Genomic DNA, 18,767 nt, shown 5'->3' with positions numbered 1-18,767 from the left:
CACATCTGTAAAAGGGATAATGATGTCATAAGGCTGTTGGGAAAATTAAGTTAGTTGATCCATGTCAAGCCCTTAATAATTGTTAACCAGTTTAATCCAAAGTTTTCTTACCTCTCACACCCAGGCCTAGAGGAGTGTCAGGTAGGTTCAAGGATAGACATGTTGCACTTTTTTTTTTTTAACGTTTATATATTTTGGGGAGGGAGAGCACACACAAGCAGGGTAGGGACAGAGAGAGAGGGAGACAGAGGATCTGAATTGGGCTCTGCGCTGAGAGCAGTGAGCCTGATAACGGGGCTTGAACTCACTAACCATGATCATGACCTGAGCAGAAGTTGGACGCTTCGCCGACTGAGCCACCAGGGCGCCCCTGCAGCGTCACACTTTCATAACTTCAGTCTGGAATATCTTTCCCCTTTGCATGTCGGTTTCATCTTTCACCAACACTCGCTGGTGATTTCCAACGTACCTGTTCCCTAAACTGCTCGAGAATCCCACTGACTTGCCATTAGCACGCAGGAATATTTTCGTTACCAAATGTCGTGCTCTACGTATTACAGTTTGGGGGTTCCTGTCTATTCTCGGCTACTCATCTTTTTGACCCCTTAACCCGAGTGTACCTTTGAGCATTTGCTGAGGGTCTAGGCCTGTGTGGGACACACAGACCGGGTAAGATGAAGTTTCCTTGTGCACAGTACACAGTCCCACTGTGGCCAGTGGATCGCAGAACTCCATCAAGTGTCAAAAGGTAAAGGGAGAGCACAGGTAATGGCTTTGGTCCTAATACGTGCCCTGAAAATCTGGAGGAGTCCGAATCTTCCAGGAAGGAGGAGTGGTTTTGAGGTAGGTGGGCAAGGATGCTTGGAGCTCATAGGTGGTCTTGGCAGGAGACAGGTGTCCCGGGAGAGTGAGGAGCCACATTTGCCTGTGGGAGAGAATTCCTGTTTGGGGTCGGAGGGGTAAGGTGGAACCAAATTACGTGGAACTTTAGAAACTAAACACCTCTTTGGAAGTGACAAGAGATGGGGTACCTGGGGGGCTCAGTGGGTTGGGCATCCAACTTCTGCTCAGGTCATGATCTCACGGTCTGTGGGTTCGAGCCCCACGTCGGACTCCGTGCTGACAGCTCAGAGCCTGGAGCCCGCTTCGGATTCTGTGTCTCCCTCTCTCTGCCTGCTCCGCTCACTCGCTCTGTCTCTTTCAAAAATAAATATATAAAAAAAAAAAAAAAAAAAAAAAGACCAGAGAGGAAATAGCCCCTGTGTATCTTAAGCAAAGTCCTGGATAATTACAGCCTCCTACCACAAGCGCCTGTATTAGGATAATAAATAAGATTCGTGGCACTGGGGGCCTGGGAATTTTTCATGAGAAGCAAATTTCCTTGTAAGTGTTGCTGAGGTCTCAGTTTGTGTCCTCAGTCAGGAGGAATCGTGAGTAAAATTGAGATTGTGACATGTTTTAGTCTCCTCTTCGTGAAAAAAGCGCTAACCTCCCGACTCCGGTGACATCCGACATTGGCCTTTCTTTTATGGCTGAGTCTCCTCCACGAATCAGGAACCCAGTGCGTCTTCCCTTTCAATCACCCATCGCCATTACTCAGCAGCTAGGCGTTTGCCCCATAAATGTTGAAATTCTCCTCCGCGCTGGATGCAGTATTAAGGGCAACAGATAAACAGGGGATTGCAATACGTTTTTGTCTTTGTGGCCTGACGCCTAGTGGAAAACTGACCTATAAATGCATAAATAGAGAAGGCAGACTTTGTGTATAAAGATAATACAAGGCCAGATAGTGAACATTTTAGGCTTTGTGGTCGCCTGGTCTCTGTCACAGCTGTTCAGCTCCGTCACTGTGGTGTGCAAAGCAGCCGTGGACAGTGCAAATACACCCAAGCAAATACATGGGTGTGCCTTTACTCATGGACGCTGACATTTCAGTAGAACTTTCGCATAACTCCGTAGACATTTCATACAATTCTCATGGGTCACACAATACTCTCCTTTTGATTTTTTGTTCAACCATTTAGCAATATAAAAGCCATCCCTCGCTCACAGGCCATATTAAAACCGGTTGGCAGGGTTGCCCGAGTGGCTCAGTCGGTTGAGCGTCCGACTTCAGCTCAGGTCATGATCTCACCGTCTGTGAGTTCGGGCCCCACGTCGGGCTCTGTGCCGACAGCCTGGAGCCTGGAGCCTGCTTCCGATTCTGTGTCTTCCTCTCTCTCTGCCCCTCCCCCGTTCATGCTCTGTCTCTCTCTGTCTCAAAAATAAATAAACATTAAAAAATATAACTAATAAAATAATAGCAAACCAGTTGGCAGAGCAGATTTGGTCCGCAGGCCAGCGTCTGTTGACTCCTGGAAAGAACTGTAACAGACGGAGATACAACAGGCAAGGAACGCAGGCAGAGGTTCACGGTTCCTGCGGGACCGAGTTAGGCGCAGAGGATGCTTCCAGGAGGAGGCGAATTGTACTCAGGTTTTGAGAGTTAAGTCGTTGTTTGCACGAGGCCAGTTAAGGGGGTGGGGAGATGAGGGCAAGCCACAGGGCAGCCGGGTTGGAGGCTACTGGAGCAAAGGCACAAAGTCTCAGGCCTGAAGGGCATGGCGTGTTTGGAACCTGCGAGAAGTTGGTGCAGCCCCGGCAACGGCGGCAAGTGGGCAGGGAACCTGAGCCAAGTTTTGCGAAAGGCCTTTATTGCCGCGCCGGAGTGGATTTCATTCGGAGGCAACGGAAGCCTTAGAAGTTTCCCAGCAGGGAAGTGATTCAAAGCCGCTCCGGATTTTACCCAGCCCTGGAGCGGGGAGGCCAGGTTAGAGAAGCGGGCACGGGAACACTGGGTGGGCGGGTGGGCTGGCAGCGTGAGAACCGGGCCGAGGGCCGTCCCCACACGAGGTTGTGGGCACTGCAGAAACGCACGAGGCTTCAGATGGAGTCCAGGGAGTGAAGCCAAAGGCTGGGAGCCAGAGACATAGCCTGCAGGGCACCGTGGGGGCCGGACGGGGCACAGAACTGTCAAGATCCAGAGCAGGAGATGGAGGGCTGGGGTGGGGGCAGAGCTGCTCCCCAGCACCTGCAACAGCGACCGGGGTCCCAGGCCAAAAGATATAGGGCCGTACCTACCTATAGCTCTGTAGAGACCTGCCTTTTGTCCTCCCCTTCCTAAGGGGACTTCCTGTCCATCATGTGGCGTGTGTCCTTCTGACTCCCTGTTCTCTGCCCGTGCAAATACACATATCACATCTTTTCAAATAAGAGTGAAAGGCATGCCTATTTTTATGCAATTTGCTTTTTTTTTAATTTTTTTTTTTAACATTTATTTATTTTCGAGACAGAGAGAGACAGAGCATGAACGGGGGAGGGTCAGAGAGAGAGAGGGAGACACAGAATCTGAAACAGGCTCCAGGCTGTCAGCACAGAGCCCGACGCGGGGCTCGAACTCACGGACGGTGAGATCATGACCTGAGCTGAAGTCGGATGCTTAACCAACTGAGCCACCCAGGTGCCCCTGCTTTTTCTTTTTTAAGTTTATTCGTTTCGAGAGAGACAGAGAGAGCAAGCGGGGGAGGGGCAGAGAGAGAGAGGGAGACACCGAATCCGAAGCAGGCTCCAGGCTCCGGGCTGTCAGCACAGAGCCTGATGTGGGGCAGCCCATCGTGGGGTTCAAACCCACGAACCACGAGATCATGACCTGAGCCAAGGTCGGATGTTTAACTGACTGAGCCCCCCCCCCCCCCCCCCGCCGGTGCCCCTGCTTTAACCATTTTAAACGGACACTTCGGTGGCACCGTGTGCGTTCCCGCTTTTGGGCAACCGCCACCACCATCCATCTCCAGAACGTTTCACCCTCCCAAACTGAATCTCTGTCCCCAGTTACACACCAGCTCCCCGTGCTCCTGCCCCTCCTTTGCTCGCAGTCTTGTCCAAATAATAGAGCCGGCCCCCGGCTTCCTGGACCCGTTTTCCCTTCCCCTTCGGTAGTGTCCCCTTCGGACGTTTTGCATGCCGTCCACACGACGCCTGGTGCAGGTATTCAAGACGCAGAGGACACACTCTGCCCTCAGGTAGCTTAGTTTTAGCCAGACGGAAACACACGATAAAATGAGATTTCTGTGAAACTGTGTGTTCGTTCAGAGAATACTTGTTGACTGCCCTCCCCTCGCTTATGCGCACACACATGGGCGCTCTCCCTCTCAAAATAAACAAAAACAAAACTTAAAAAAAATTTTTTTTTTAACGTTTATTTATTTTTGAGACAGAGAGAGACAGAGCATGAACGGGGGAGGGGCAGAGAGAGGGAGACACAGAATCCGAAACAGGCTCCAGGCTCTGAGCCGTCAGCCCAGAGCCTGACGCGGGGCTCGAACCCACGGACTGCGAGATCATGACCTGAGCCGAAGTCGGACGCTCAACCAACTGAGCCACCCGGGCGCCCCAAAAACAAAACATTTTAAAGAAAGAAAATGTTCGTTGAGTGTCGTTTTTTTTTCATTGATTGTAAAATGCCCGTTTTTTTTTTTTCATAGTTTAGCGTCTCTTAAATTGGGATGCACGTCACTGTCAATGGATATCATAGTTCAATCGTCAGAGTTTTCTTAGTGGTACATAAATTAATGGGGCATTTTACAATCAAAGGCATCTTAGATGTGATGGAACACAGCGTGCGTCAGCTTCTGTCCAAAGTGCTGGAATCCAGCGGGCGAACAGGAACAGACCAAAGGGAGCCGGGAGGGTGGGGGCCATGGGTGAAATAGCTGAGGGCAGGAAGAGCGCACTTTTCGTGATGTGCTCAGAGCAACGTATAGAACTGTTGTTCAATCCCATCGTGGGGGCGCCTGGGTGGCTCAGTCGGTTAAGCGTCCAACTCTTGAGTTCGGCTCAGGTCATGATCTCTCGGCTCTTGAGTACGAGCCCCCAGCTGGGCTCTGCGCTGACAGCGCGGATCCTGCTTGGGATTCTCTCTCTCTCCCTCTCTTTCTGCCCCTCCCCTGCTCGCTCGCTCTCTCTCAAAAGAAGTAAATTAAAAATAAAAAAAAGAATTGTTCAGTCATGTGATATTGTACCCCTGAAACTAATATAATGCTGTCTGTTAATTATACTTCACCAAAAAATTAAAGATGAAATTCAAAAAAAAAAAAAAAAAAGAAAAGAAAAATATAAGATTTATAGATTTCAGGTTTGGGGCAGTCTGGGATATCTTATGTCAGAGGTAAAGGAGGATTCATGGGATCATATCAAAAGGATACAGCTTGAGAGGTGCTTATGTATTGAACTTGAGAAATTTTGAACCTATGATTATTATAAATAATAGGTGAAATTAATGGTGGAAAGAAAAACAAGGGAGAGAAAAGTGGGGAAAAGCATTTACCACCACCGGGGGTGATCAGCAAACCATCTCCGTATTCCAAAACTTGGTAGTTCAAATGGAGAGAGTTAAACATCTGCTCTGACTTTTCAGAAGCAAGCAAAAGCCTTCTTACAGGGGTGCCCGGGTGGCTCAGTCAATTGAGTGTTCCGACTCTTGATTTCAGCTCAGGTCATGAGATCGAGCCCTGTGTTGGACTCCAACACTGAGTGTGGAGCCTGCTTGGGATTCTCTCTCCCTCCCTCTCTCTCTCTCTTTCTCCCTCACTCTCTCTCTCTAAAGTAAAATTAAATTAAATTACATTACATTAAAAAGTCTTGCAGAAGCATACGAGCTGATTTAAAAAAACTGCCACCAACAACATAGAAAAGGACAGAGGATCATACGTAGCAGGCACTCACCAATCTTTGTTCCTTCCTTCTTTTAAAACACTGCAAGGGGCACCTGGGTGGCTCAGTCAGTTAAGCATCCAACGTCGGCTCAGGTCATGATCTCGTGGTTGGTGAGTTCCAACCCCGCGTCGGGCTCTGGGCTGACAGCTCGGAGCCTGGAGCCTGCTTGGGATTCTGTGTGTGTGTGTGTCTCTCTCTGCCCCGCCCCTGCTCATGCTCTGTCTCTCTCTCCTTCAAAAATAGATACACGTTAAAAATAAATTAAAAATTAAAAAGTAGCAGGTATGGCCTGGCTGGCTCAATCAATACAGCCTATGTGACTTTTGATCTCGGGTTGTGAGTTCAAGCCCCATACTGGGCATAGAGCTTACTTTTTTTTAAAAAAGAAAAAACCAGCTACTATGTACCTAAAGCCTCGGTAGGACTTTGTAGGCGGCTGTTCCCCTCTCCGCCGATGACTCAGCGTGCTGTCACCCTCAGAGAGCTCAGAGAGCTGTAGGGTGAGATGCTCATGGCCTTTGCTGAAAAGTGACAATGTCTTTCACTCAGTCCCCATTTCACAACGTACACAGCATTTCTACCTTCTTAACTTCACAAAGATTTACGGAGTGAGGGATGTTCTCACTGGATCACGGCATCCCTTTGAGACAGGCCAGGAAAGTGGCATCACCATCTGATGGGGAGGAAGGACCTCTCCAGCGTCACCCCTCAAATGCAGGGCAGGCCCAGGTCTTCGGACTTTTGCGGGGAGACACCGCTCGCCCCGCTCTCGTGAAGAAGTGTCTCCTGGGTCTGAGCAGTCAATACGCAGGAATCGTGGCTTTGCGTCCCTTTAAGCGAGGCTCGTTCTAAGATGCCTTCCAAGCTTCACGGTAAGTGGAAGGATAGTTCAAGGATGGAGACCACTCTCTCTAAAAGAGGCCATAGAGGCTTCCAGAGGTAATCCCCTTTGAAGCAGAAAATCTTTTCAATATGCGCCAGGCGGTAGCACCGATGCTCTGATAATCTGATTTGGGGCCTCGAGGTGGAGTTTAAGAGCCACTGTTCTTGCCCTTTCTTTGTTGCTCTTTTTACTGGTCTGGTAAATGTGTTCTCTTTTCTCTTTATGCTTTTGTTCCTTCCCCAGGCTTTCCCCATCGTTTCTGACTCTCTTCAAGTGGATCTGTTTCTCGTTTTTAATCAAGAAGAACCACAAGAAATAAGAGATGTAGGCCCAGAGCCAGGGAGCCTGGCTGGAGCCGTCAGAGGCTGCCCGGGCAGGTCCACAAATCTCCCGGCTTCACTCCAGTGCCCAAGAAAGCGGGTCAGGCGTTCCGCGGCAACGCTTTCCTACACACCCCACGGGTGTTTTCAGCATCAGATCAGATCATGGGTGTAAATTATTAAATGCTCCAAGAATGCAAGTTTATCTTAAAATAGATGAAAGTACATTATATTCGTCTTCCCTGATTTGATGTCAAAAATTTACCAACCTTCGGGGCGTCCGACTTCGGCTCAGGTCATGATCTCGCGGTTCATGAGTTCGAGCCCCATGTCAGGCTCTGTGCTGACGGCTCAGAGCCCCGGAGCCTGCTTTGGATTCTGTGTCTCCCTCTCTCTCCGCCCCTTCCCCACTCACACTCTGTCTCTCTCTCTCTCTCTATCAAAAATAAATGAACACACAAAAAAATTTTTTTTTTAATCTCACCAACTTTTTAGTTATTCGGAGAGGCCAGCGTAATTCTCAACTGCATAAATTGGACAGATAATCCCGGCAGCCACGCCCATCTGAGATGCTCCGTAAAGTTTTACTCTTCCTAAATACTGGTAAGAATAGGATCAAGGGAAGGAGGCCCAGCGAAGAGCTGAAAGCTTCACCTCCTCCATTACCGCTTGTACCCAATTTGCACGTGATCACTGGATTTTCCTCAAAGTCCTAATTACCTGGTTTCTGGCCTTCTCCTTCTCTGGATGAAACGAACAAACATTTCTGCAGGAAGCAGAAATTGATTTTTTACTTCACCTCTTCCCTCCGCTTCCTCAGGGCTTGCTTTGCCACCTACGCCCGACAGCCCCCACCTTTCTTTGTATCTCTGGCAGGAACTTCTCCCCCGAACGCCCTCGCGCGCTCCGGTGCCTTCCCAGCATCCCTGCTTGCACGTGCGTCTCGCGCTGTCCCCATCCCCGCGCCTCCTCTTGCCCGCAGGCCTGCTCACCTCCCAGCCTTCCCCACTCGGTCGGCTGCGCCTCTCCTCAGGCCCAGACCCCACAGTCATCCAAGTTTCCTTCTTCTCTTTTACCCCAGAGGCACGAGACACATTGGCTCTGAGTTACAATCAAGGCAGTCGGATCGGTCTGTCTGATCCCCGCCATCTCGGTGCTGCCAGACATCACCCTCATCTCCCCTCTGAAACACTGCCGTGGTGCCTCAACCTGTCAACCTCCTTCTCCTTTGTCTGCTAGGATCTATTCTCAACACAGCAGCTGGAGTGATGCCCTGTTCAAAACCTTGCAGCAGCCCCTCCTTTCCTTCCATAATGCCAGTGTTCTCTCTCTCTCTCTCTCTTAGGTTTATTTATTTATTTTGAGAGAGAGAGAGAGAGAGAGAGAGAGAGAGAGAGAGAGCCCCAAGCAGGCTCTGCAGTGTCAGCGCAGAGCCTGATGCAGGGATCAAACTCACGACCCTCAAGATCGTGACCGGAGCCAAAGTTGGATGCTTGCCCGACTGAGCCTCCCAGGTGATACCAGTGTTCTTAAACAATGGTTTCTCGAGTGGCTCTTGAGGCCCCAGTGCCTCCCTGAGCTCCTCTGCTGACCTTGATCTTGTTCCTTCGTCTCCAGTCACACTGGTCTCTGGGAACGTGCCCGGCTTATTCTGCCCTTACACTGAAGACCGCTCGAAGGGAAGCGTGTCCTTCCTAGTTACCCAAGTGACCAGCTCCACCGCCTCCTTCGAGGATTTGCCTGAAGGTCACCTCCTCAACCTGGTCTACCCTGACTACCTGACTTGAAAATTGCTCTGCGCCCCGACATCTGGATCCCCCTCATTCCCCCTTGAGCTTTTCTTTCTTCTTCGTATGATCACTTTGTATCATCGCAGCAGATCCGACTTTAAGGACTTTTCATGTCTATTCTTTGCTGTTTGTCTCCCTCTGCTGGAACGGAAGCCCTGCAAGGGGAGGGGTCTGTTTCATTCCCAGTGTTTTCTAAGCACCCGGCACCTAGTAGGCCCTTAATGAGTTGAGTGAACAAATGAATGAGGCTCCCAGCCAATCAGCTCGGGCTCTCCCATCTGCTTTCAGCACCAGCTCCTTACTGGGGTCAAGCCTTGCGTTTCAGACAGATATATCCTCAGACTTCCAGGTTTTTATTGGGGTGGAGTTTGGTGGGATAGAAGGAGACAGGATTTTGCACAGGACATTTGGTCTTGAAGAACACGGTGGTTTCCTTTTCCAAACTTTTTGGTTATTGGAATCAGGGAATCGAGAATGCCAAAGCTTGGGGGCCGGCCGGTGGCGGGGGTGGGGGGGGGGCGCGCCTGCGATGCTCAGTCGGTTAAGTCCGTTAACTCTTGATTTCAGCTCAGGTCATGATCTCACGGTTCGGTTCGTGACGCCCTGAAAATAAATACACTTTAAAAAAAAATTTCTAAAACTTTGGATAAGGAGAGATGCCGCTGGGGTGGGGGAGGGGAGCAGGATATACTCTTAATCAGGATCCCGTGCACTTTAGCTTTAGACAATCCGTGGCCTGTGCGAAGTTCTATGTGTGTGCTTTTGCAGAGTGTTCCGGAGCCCTCACTAAAGTCAGAGGACCCGTCACCCATGGAAGGTAAGGAGCCCGGGTCAGGACAGACCCAAACGTGCCTACTGAGTGCCGCTGACCACCTGCCGCCTTGGCACCCAGGAGCGTTGCTGTTGGCGCTTTCTGCCGCGCAGAAACTTTATTGAAACGGTTCAGTAGCTTTATTGACAGCTATTTTGTGAGGGCGCAGCATGGATACGCATTCAGGACCAAGAGCTCGACTGCCCGGGTTTGGATCCTAGTGCAGTGGGGCCTGTGCTGTGGCTCTGAGCGAGTGACCTCACCTCTGGGAGCCTCAGCTCCTTCATCGTAGTGTGGGGGTGAGTCACGTGCACAAGTTAATTCACGTGAGGATTCAGGCTGTCCCATGGCACACGCGGGAAGGGCGAACATGTACGTTAAGGGCCTCCTTTACCGATAACACGATACTTGGGGCAAAATGTCCTGTAGAAAGATCTTGTGTTTCAACTCGAAAGGTGATTGGCTCTTGCACGATAGCACCGAGTGCGAAGGGCCCACTCAGAACGCACAGGCCTCGGTTCTGGAAACTTGACAATGAATCCATACCGTTACAGAGAACTGTACTGTGCCAGTGTCTAACTCCAGGACTTTGCACTTCAGTGAGTATATGACTTGGAAAATTTGGTTCCTGGGAGGCTGTTAAAAACTAGGTAGAAAAATGGGGCGCCTGGGTCACTCAGTCAAGTGTCTGACTTCGGCTCAAGTCATGATCTCACGGTTCATGGGTTCGAGCCCCGCGTCGGGCTCTGTGCTGATGGCTCAGAACCTGCAGCCTGATTCACGTTCTGTCTCCCTCTCTCTCTCTGTCCCTTCCCTGTTTATACTCTGTCTCTATCTCTCAAATATAAATGAACATTAAAAACCTTTTTTTAAAAAGGAGGCAGACACTCAACCAACTGAGCCACCCAGGCACCCCACTGGATATTGTTATATTTAAAAATCGTTTTTAAAGTTTTTTCATTTACTTTGAGAGAGACAGAGACAGTGCAAGTGGGGGAGGGGCCGGGAGGGAGGGAGAGAGAGAATCCCATGCAGGCTCCCGGCTGCCAGTGCAGAGCCCGACACGGGGCTAGAACCCACAAACCCATGAGATCGTGACCTGAGTCGAAACTAAGAGTCTGGCATTTAACCGACTGAGCCACCCAGGCACCCCTATTGCTATATTTTTAAATCGTGGCTGTTACACATACGATTTTAGAAAGAAGGCCGAAGGCATGTGTTTGATCCTAACAGATTATCCCGGGCCCTTCCTGCCATCCCCGTTGAGGGTTTATGGCTCTGCATTCAGCATAATTAATTCCTTTTCTCCTTTATAGCTTTTGAAAGGGCGAGACGGGGATTTTGTGAGTGCTGGTATATTTTTCTAATACATACCTGCAAAATTAGACACAGACCAGAAACAGCGGGGATCCAACTTTTATGTAGGACTCGATCAGTGGTTGGCACACCCCGTTTTCCTATTAAAGACGGCTCCTCGTGTGCCTTTCTCAGACAGCCCGAGCAGATGTGCACTTCACCATGCTCGTGGCAAGCTGAGATTGGGCTCCCGTGTCCGTCCCAGAGGAAACCTTTGGTGTCCGCAGAAGCACACGCGTAGCTCTAGGGTTTCTCACCTCCCACTATCCCTCTCTCCTTTGCTCCTAGCGAAGTCAGCCCCAAGTAGGAGATTGCAAAATACGTTAACGGGTAGATAGAAGAGAGGAAGGGTGAACTGCTTTAAAAGTCTGGCAAGTGTTCTCTTTAATGGCAGTGCTTTACAGTAGATGCCTGTTCCTTTTTCCTCACGATACCACAACTGCCACATCAGAGTAATTTGTCTGTGCTTTCCAGGGTCACTGATTCATTTAGCAAAAGTGCTTTGAGTCCGCGTGGAGCAGGCTTGCTCCTGTGGAGAAGGCCCGTAGCATGAGGCTGACCTTAAGCAGAAAAGGAAGGTAATTTTGAACGGTCTTCCCCAAGTGAGGCTTGGGGGTTGGACAAAAAGGCTCAGCGAAAGGTGAGGTCGTAGATCCTGGTGTGAGCTGAACCCTGGACCCCGGGGAACGAGGAGTTAAGGCCTCGAGAAATGAGATGATTTGTCCAGGGTCTCCTGACTTTAGCCTGGAGGTTTTTCTCTTACACTATGCCTGCTGAATTCTTGATTTAATTTTTTAAAACTTGGAGGAGGGGCGCCTGGGTGGCTCAGTTGGTTAAGCGTCTGACTTCAGCTCGGGCCACGATCTCGCCGTTCTTGGGTTCGAGCCCCGCGTTGGTCTCTGTGTTGACAGTGTGGAGACTGCTTCGGATTCTGTGTCTCCCCCTCTCTCTGCCCCTCCCCTGCTGCACTCTGTCTCAAAAAAATAAATGAAATGTTTAAAAAAAATCTTTTTAAATAAAAAATAAAAATAAAAACTAGATAACCTTAGTCAGCCTTTTAAGAGAAGCTTGCATATAGTTACTGAATTGTTCAGCTCTCCGTGTATCTAATTTAGTCCTACAGACAGACGAGTGGGTGTGTGTGGAACGCTCGAGGGCTTGTGGCTTCACAGAGGAAAAGGACAGCTCATGTGGTCTTGACCCCTTCTGTTCCTGGCTCAGTGCATGGCCTCTGTGCTTTCGTTGTTTTCTCTGTAAATTGGGTATTGACAGAGAACTTTGCAAATAGAAAACAAAAGAGACCAAAAACACAACTTGGGGCTAGTTAAGTATTGAGATATGAATTATCCCATAATCTTTCCCCAAGATGCCTTCTGAAGATAACGATTTTAAGCAGGGTTTGGCCCCCATTTTCTGTAATTACCCAATTATCAGGCACAAAGATTCGGGGAAATGTTTCTTTTGCATGGGAATATTTTTGAAATTTAAAAACCACAAAGAGGGACACCTGGCTGGCTCAGTCAGAAGAGCTTGGCGACTCTTGGTCTTGGGGTTGTCGGTTTGGGTCCCACGCTGGGTGTAGAGATTACCAAAATAATAATAATAATAATAATAATAATAATAATAATAATAATAAGTGAACTTTAAAAAACACAAACATATGTCCCGTATAGGTTGTCTGTGATGCATGTCAGCAGACTTGATGGTTTTCCCTTAAAGGTGTTTAATAAATATTTTGCAACTCACAGCGGGCAGCTCAGTCTTGGAAAGAGTCCTGATGTTCACTCAGGATTGGTTTTTGCCTTAGTAAACTTTTTCTGCAGAAGCCTGAATGACACAAGTTAGATCCAGATGTAGACATTCTCAGAAAGTCCTACCTGCAAAGAGCATTTAGTAAGAGATGGTCAAAGATCATGGTTAAAATGATTTTTCTGGTGTTGGGAACTTTATCTTCTGGGTAGGAAAGGATACTTTGGCTTCTAAATAGCCAAATACCAATTAAAATTATATATATATATATATATATATATATATATATATATTTTTTTTTTTTTTTTTTTTCATCATTTGGTCATGTTTCCACGGATGTTTTATTATGCTGCCTTGTAAGTTTAGTGAATGAAAGTACACCTTTCTTTACCTGAGTGCCTGATGGTAAATATGCATCTTCATTTCTCCTGGGTGATAGCAGTGATCGGAAGTTGAAACGATTTACTTTGGTCCTCAATTGTATTTATAGCGTGAGCCAAAACATTTCATGCAACTCTGAGAGATAGGTACCAAGGGGCCTCAAATTTACCCTAACGAAGCTTTTCTTTGCAATATGCGCTAGTAGCTTTGATTAAGATGGTAAAGAGATCATTTAAAATGGTTACATTTTGGGGCCCCTGGGTGGCTCCGTCGGTCAAGCATCCCACTTCGGCTCAGGTCATGATCCCACGTTCTGTGGGTTCGAGCCCCGCGTCAGGCTCTGTGCTGGCAGCTCGGAGCCTGGAGCCTGCTTCGGATTCTGTGTCCCATCTCTGTCTGCCCCCCCCCCCCCCATGAATAAACATTAAACAATTTTTAAAAAATAAAATGGTTACATTTCATTACACTTTGTTTAATTCAGACTTTTCATGATTCAGCCCTTCTCCCAAGCCAAATTATCAGATCATCGGACACCGTGGTCATCAGCACCGGCGTGTAGGGCCGGCATTAATTCCTGACCCAGCCGGTTTGCAGATCAATGATCAGAACAGCCTTGCTGGTTTAGCAGTCCGATCAGAGCGAGTAATTTCAAGCTCTCGGTTTCTAAAGTTCCTGCTGGCTGGAACCTCTGGTGGCTTATTTTTTTGCTCGCTTCCAAGAGGAATTCTTAAAGCATGAGAAATGGAAGTTCCCTTGGGGGCTTCACGCTGGAGACCCCGTAGGGAGCCATCCGTCAAGCGTCAGTAGGGGTCGCGGCAGCGCGCGGTCGTCTGCCGAGCGCCAAGGGTACCCGGAGGCTTAAGGGCCTGCCCAGCAGGGGAAGAAAGGAGAGTGACAAACAGCGCTCTGGGGATTTTGTAATCATGGTCCTCCTCTGCGGAGGACGAGTTCAGTGGGAATAAACAGAGGCGACTTCAAAACAGGAAGGGGCATGAGCGGGGGAGGGGACACTGGAAAGGGGGGGACACCAAATAGAATGCCCGCGTTGCCCAAGGGCTGCACGGCCTGGGACCTGGGCTCATTTTCTTTCCTTGTAAAGTAAATTCCCCAAAGGGTTCCCGTGCTTGTGCTCGGCAGACCACGGGGAAAGACATTCAAAATGTATTCCATTGTCTTTCCTGGTGACAGAGTGGCCTCCCGCAGCACCCAGCACCGCAGCAGGTTTCCAAGTGTCTCTTTGTAACCATGGGGGAGCGGCCACTCCCTTCCCCTCTTAAAGCGCAGCAGTAAGGAGCAAGAGGAAAAAGTAAGAAGGAAAAGTGCTTGTTGCAAAGTGCTGGTTATTATAGGCTCTCCACGCGCTGTGCGTCCACCTGCTGAGGAAATCGTGGCTTTGACGGTGGAGGAACTTGGCGCCACGCGGTTCATTTGCAAGTTCAGGAGGCCGGAAGGATAGGAACTGACTGATGACTGAGCTACGAGGCCAAGCTGGCAGGGTTCGCAGGCATGCGAGCGACATGATTTAAACGTTTGAAAATTCTTCTCTCCCGCTGTCTGCTGCCCACCCCAGGGGCAATGATGTCCCACATCCCCTGGGCCACGGACTGGCACATTTTCTAGGACCTGAGCTCCTTGGAGGCGGGACCCTTGCTTGTTACAAGGCCCATGTAGACCCACTGGTGGGAAGTCCTTCTAAGACTTGGGTGCAGGCAGCCTCCCTCAGGCAGGGTGGGAGATTAGAAAGACAAATAGAGGCGTGATTCCAGAGCCTTCCTTTTGTCACGTACTTGTTATGGCCGTGAGGAAGTCCTATGAACTTCCAAGGCCCCTTGGGGCACTTGGCTGGCTCAATTGGTAGGGCGCGGGACTTTTGATCTCTGGATTGTAGGTTCCAGTTTCATGTTGGGGGTAGAGTTTCTTAAAAACCGAATCTTTTTTTTTTTTTTAATGTTTATTTATTTTTGAGAGAGAAAGACAGAGGGGAGAGGGGGAGGGGTAGAGAGAGAGGGAGACAGAGAATCCGAAGCAGGCTCAGGCTCTGAACTGTCAGCCCAGAGCCCGACATGGGGCTCAAACCCACAAGCTGTGAGATCATGACCTGAGCTGAAATCAGACGCTTATCCGACTGAGCCATCCAGGCGCCCCAAAAACAAAATCTTAAAAAAAAAAAATTTCCAAGGCCCCACTGCCTCCTTTTCCAGAGGAGGATGGCCAGTGGCCTCCCTGGGTTCTAGGGCTTTCTGACTAGCAGGATACAGCAGTGAGTGTCCACTGGGGGATGGCATAGGACAACTCAGAGCATTCAGTGTCCCCCTCCTTCCCGGAACCTCCTGTGCACTTTAGCCTGAGTCAGCCAGCAGCCTGGGGCAGTTCTAACCATTTGGTAGAGGGAGCTTGTGTGTATACTAATTAGTTGGTTAAAGATCAAACTCCGATTCCACCCAGATTTTCTAAGATAAGCCCTTTACGGGGAGAATGACCCTGCAAGGAGGTACCTGCATTCAGTCTGCTGGGAAACTGTCGGAGAAAGACTTACTGATAAAAATAGTTGTGACTGCAGTCACGGTCTGGGGGAAGGGTGATGGGGGCAAAGAGGAGGGACAGCTTATGTGCAGACACACAACCAAGAAAAGTCCGTCTGAGAAGGTGGCTCCAGGCTAGGGCAGCTCCAGGAGAGTGGTTTGGGGGGACCAGAGAGGCCAGTAAGAGAGGGCATAAGGAATAGAAAATGCCCTGGCTTGAACCTAGTCCCTCAAATATGCGTGTCTCAGGGTACCCGGGTGGCTCAGTCGATTAAGCATCCAACTCTTGATTTTGGCTCGGGTCACGATCTCGTATTTTGTGAGCCCCGCGTTGGGGCTGACAGTGTGGAGCCTGCTTGGGATGCTGTCTCTCCCTCTCTCATCGCTCCTCCCTCGTTCTCGCTCTCGCTCTCTCTCTTTCAAAATAAATAAACTTTAAAAACAAAAAGCAAATATGCATTTGTTACCCTCAACGTGCAAAGGTGTCCTCATTTAGAAATAGGATCTTTGCAAGTTAATAATGAGGCCCCACTGGGTTTGCGGGGGTTCCCAATCCAATGACTGGTGTCTTTATAAAAGAAGGAAATTTGGACACAGAGACACTGACACAGAGGGAAGAAGTCCGTGTGAAGACGGAGGCAGAGATTGGACTGAGGCTCCCACAAGTCAAGGATTGCTGGCATCTAGTTTGCTTGGGCCTCTGTCATAGAACACTGCAGACCAGCAGCTTACACAGACATTTATCTCTCACCGTTCTGGAAGCTGGCAAGTTCAAGATCAAGGTGCTGGCAGATTCCGTGTGTGGTAAGGGCTTGCTTCCTGGTGTTCAGACGGCTGTCTTCTTGTTATGTCCTCAACATAGCTCTTGTCTTTTCTTATAAGGGCACTAATCTAGGGGAGCCTGGGTGGCTCAGTTGGTTAAGCGTCAGACTTCAGCTCAGGTCATGATCTTGCGGTCTGTGAGTTTGAGCCCCTATCTGGGCTCTGGTGCTGGGAGCTTGGAGCCTGCTTTGGATTCTGTGTCTCCCTCTCTCTGTCTCTCTCTGCTCTTCCCCTGCTCATGCTCTGTCTCTGTCTCTCTCAAAAATAAATAAACATTAAAAAAATTTTTTCAAACTGGGGGCCCTAATCTATCTCATCACAGGCCTCCACCCGTATGTCCTCAACTAAACCTAAGTACTTCCCAGGGGCCCCACCTCCTAACACCATCACATTGGGCGTTAGGGTTTCAGCATATGGTGGGAGGGCACAGACATTTCATCCAGAACAGCCCCAGGAATCACCAGAAGCTAGAAGGGGCAAAGAAGGAGCCTCCCCCAGAGCCTGAGAGGGGGCGTGGCCTTACTGATACCCTGATTCGGGACTCTGACTTCCAGAACTATGAGAGAATAAATGTCTGTTGTTTGCAACCACCCGGTCTGTGGTCATCCGTCACCAAGGCTGTTGTAGGAAGCTAATACAGGAGGAAAGGAGCCTTCAGAGTAAGCTGGAGGGGGGGTGGGTGGGGGGGAGCACACATCTGTGTCTCACCAACCCCCCCCCCCCACCTCTGGTCACTGCAGAGGTCCCTTTCCCTCCTCTGTCCTCTTCCACCAGGGTCTATGGACCATCCAACTGCAACCCGCCCCCCCCCCCCCCACCGCCGTCCCAGGTGGGAGGTGACTCCCTCACAGACTTCACACACAGGACCTCACCTGCTTTCCGGGTACAAGTCCCCAAACCCTACCTGCTCACCGAGAAGGGCGGCAGCAGCTAGCAGACAGGGCATGTTTTTAAGTTGATGCCTGATAGAGACCTTCTCGTCCTGAGCAAGTGAACGTTACCTCGTAAGAGCTGCGTGGACATTTTCCCAGTAAAATACCTGTCATCATCCCAGATCTTGTTCGGTTCGTTTCCCCGCAGCCCGATGGGTTTGCAAATAAATCCGCCCCTTCTCTTTGAAGGGTAAGTCCGTCCATTCAGCAAATTTAAAAGGTGACCTTATCAATGAAGAACAGTTGCCTGCTGTAGACTGTCGGATCACAAACAACCTCGCAGAGCAAGCCCGCAAGAATCACACATTATTAACGTGCAGCCGCTTCACACACAGAACCAAGACACCAGCATGGGAATCGTACATGACCTAGATTGGGAGAGAAATCCAGAACGTCTGCACTATCCGGTTCCTGTGTGAATATATCGTGTTCCACACAAGGGGGAATTATGGCTGCACAGGGAGTAAAATTTGCTCATCAACTGACTTTTTTTTTTTAACCTTTTTTAATGTTTATTTATTTTTTGAGAGAGACAGAGAGTGAGTGGGTGAGGGGCAGAGAGAGACAGAGAGAGAGCGAGAGAGAGAGAGAGAGAGAGAGAGAGAGAGAGAGAATCTGAAGCAGGCTCCAGGCTCCGAGCTGTCAGCACAGAACTCAACGTGGAGCTCGAACTCACATGCTGTGAGACTATGACCCAAGCCGAAGTCCGATGCTCAACCAACTGAGCCACCCAGGTGCCCCTTGAGAGAGAGAGAATCTTAAGCAGGCTCTACGCTCAGCCTGACGTGGAGCTCGATCTCACAACCATGAGATCATGACCTGAGCTGAAATCAAGAGTGGGGCACTCAACCGTCTGAGCCACACAGGCGCCCCAGGAACTGGTGTTTTAATGGTCAGTGTGCCAGTAAGAAATGTGAAACGAAATGAATCCAACAAATGGTTTACCCAAAGTCGAGGAGATGCCACGCTGGTCTCTCCCCGTCTAGTTCATGTCTCCACCCTGTTGCCACACACAAGCTTGGTTCTGTGTGTGAGGCAGCTGCACTTTAAGAAAGGGTCATTTTTGTGGATTTGCTCTATGAAGTTGTTTGAGATCTGACAGTATTTTTTTTTCTTTTTTCCTTTTTTTTTGATAGAGAGGGCAAGCAGGGGAGGGACAGAGAGAGAGGGAGACAGAGGATCTGAAGCAGGCTCTGCTCCGACAGCAGAGAGCCCGATGCGGGGCTCGAACCCACGAACTGTGAGATCATGACCTGAGACGAAGTCGGATGCTTAACTGAATGAGCCACCCAGGTGCCTAAGCAGATGACTGCTGCTCACTGAGAAGGTCACCTTTTAAACGTGCTGAATGGACAGATTTATGCCTCAGAGAGAAGGGATGGACATATTTGACCAATTCTTACATAATTATCCTGAGACACTGAATATAAAAATGGGCAATGGCCAG

This window comes from Prionailurus viverrinus, chromosome B4 (assembly GCF_022837055.1).
Source record: "Prionailurus viverrinus isolate Anna chromosome B4, UM_Priviv_1.0, whole genome shotgun sequence".
Lineage (NCBI taxonomy): Eukaryota > Metazoa > Chordata > Mammalia > Carnivora > Felidae > Prionailurus > Prionailurus viverrinus.
This window is presented reverse-complemented; position numbering follows the sequence as displayed.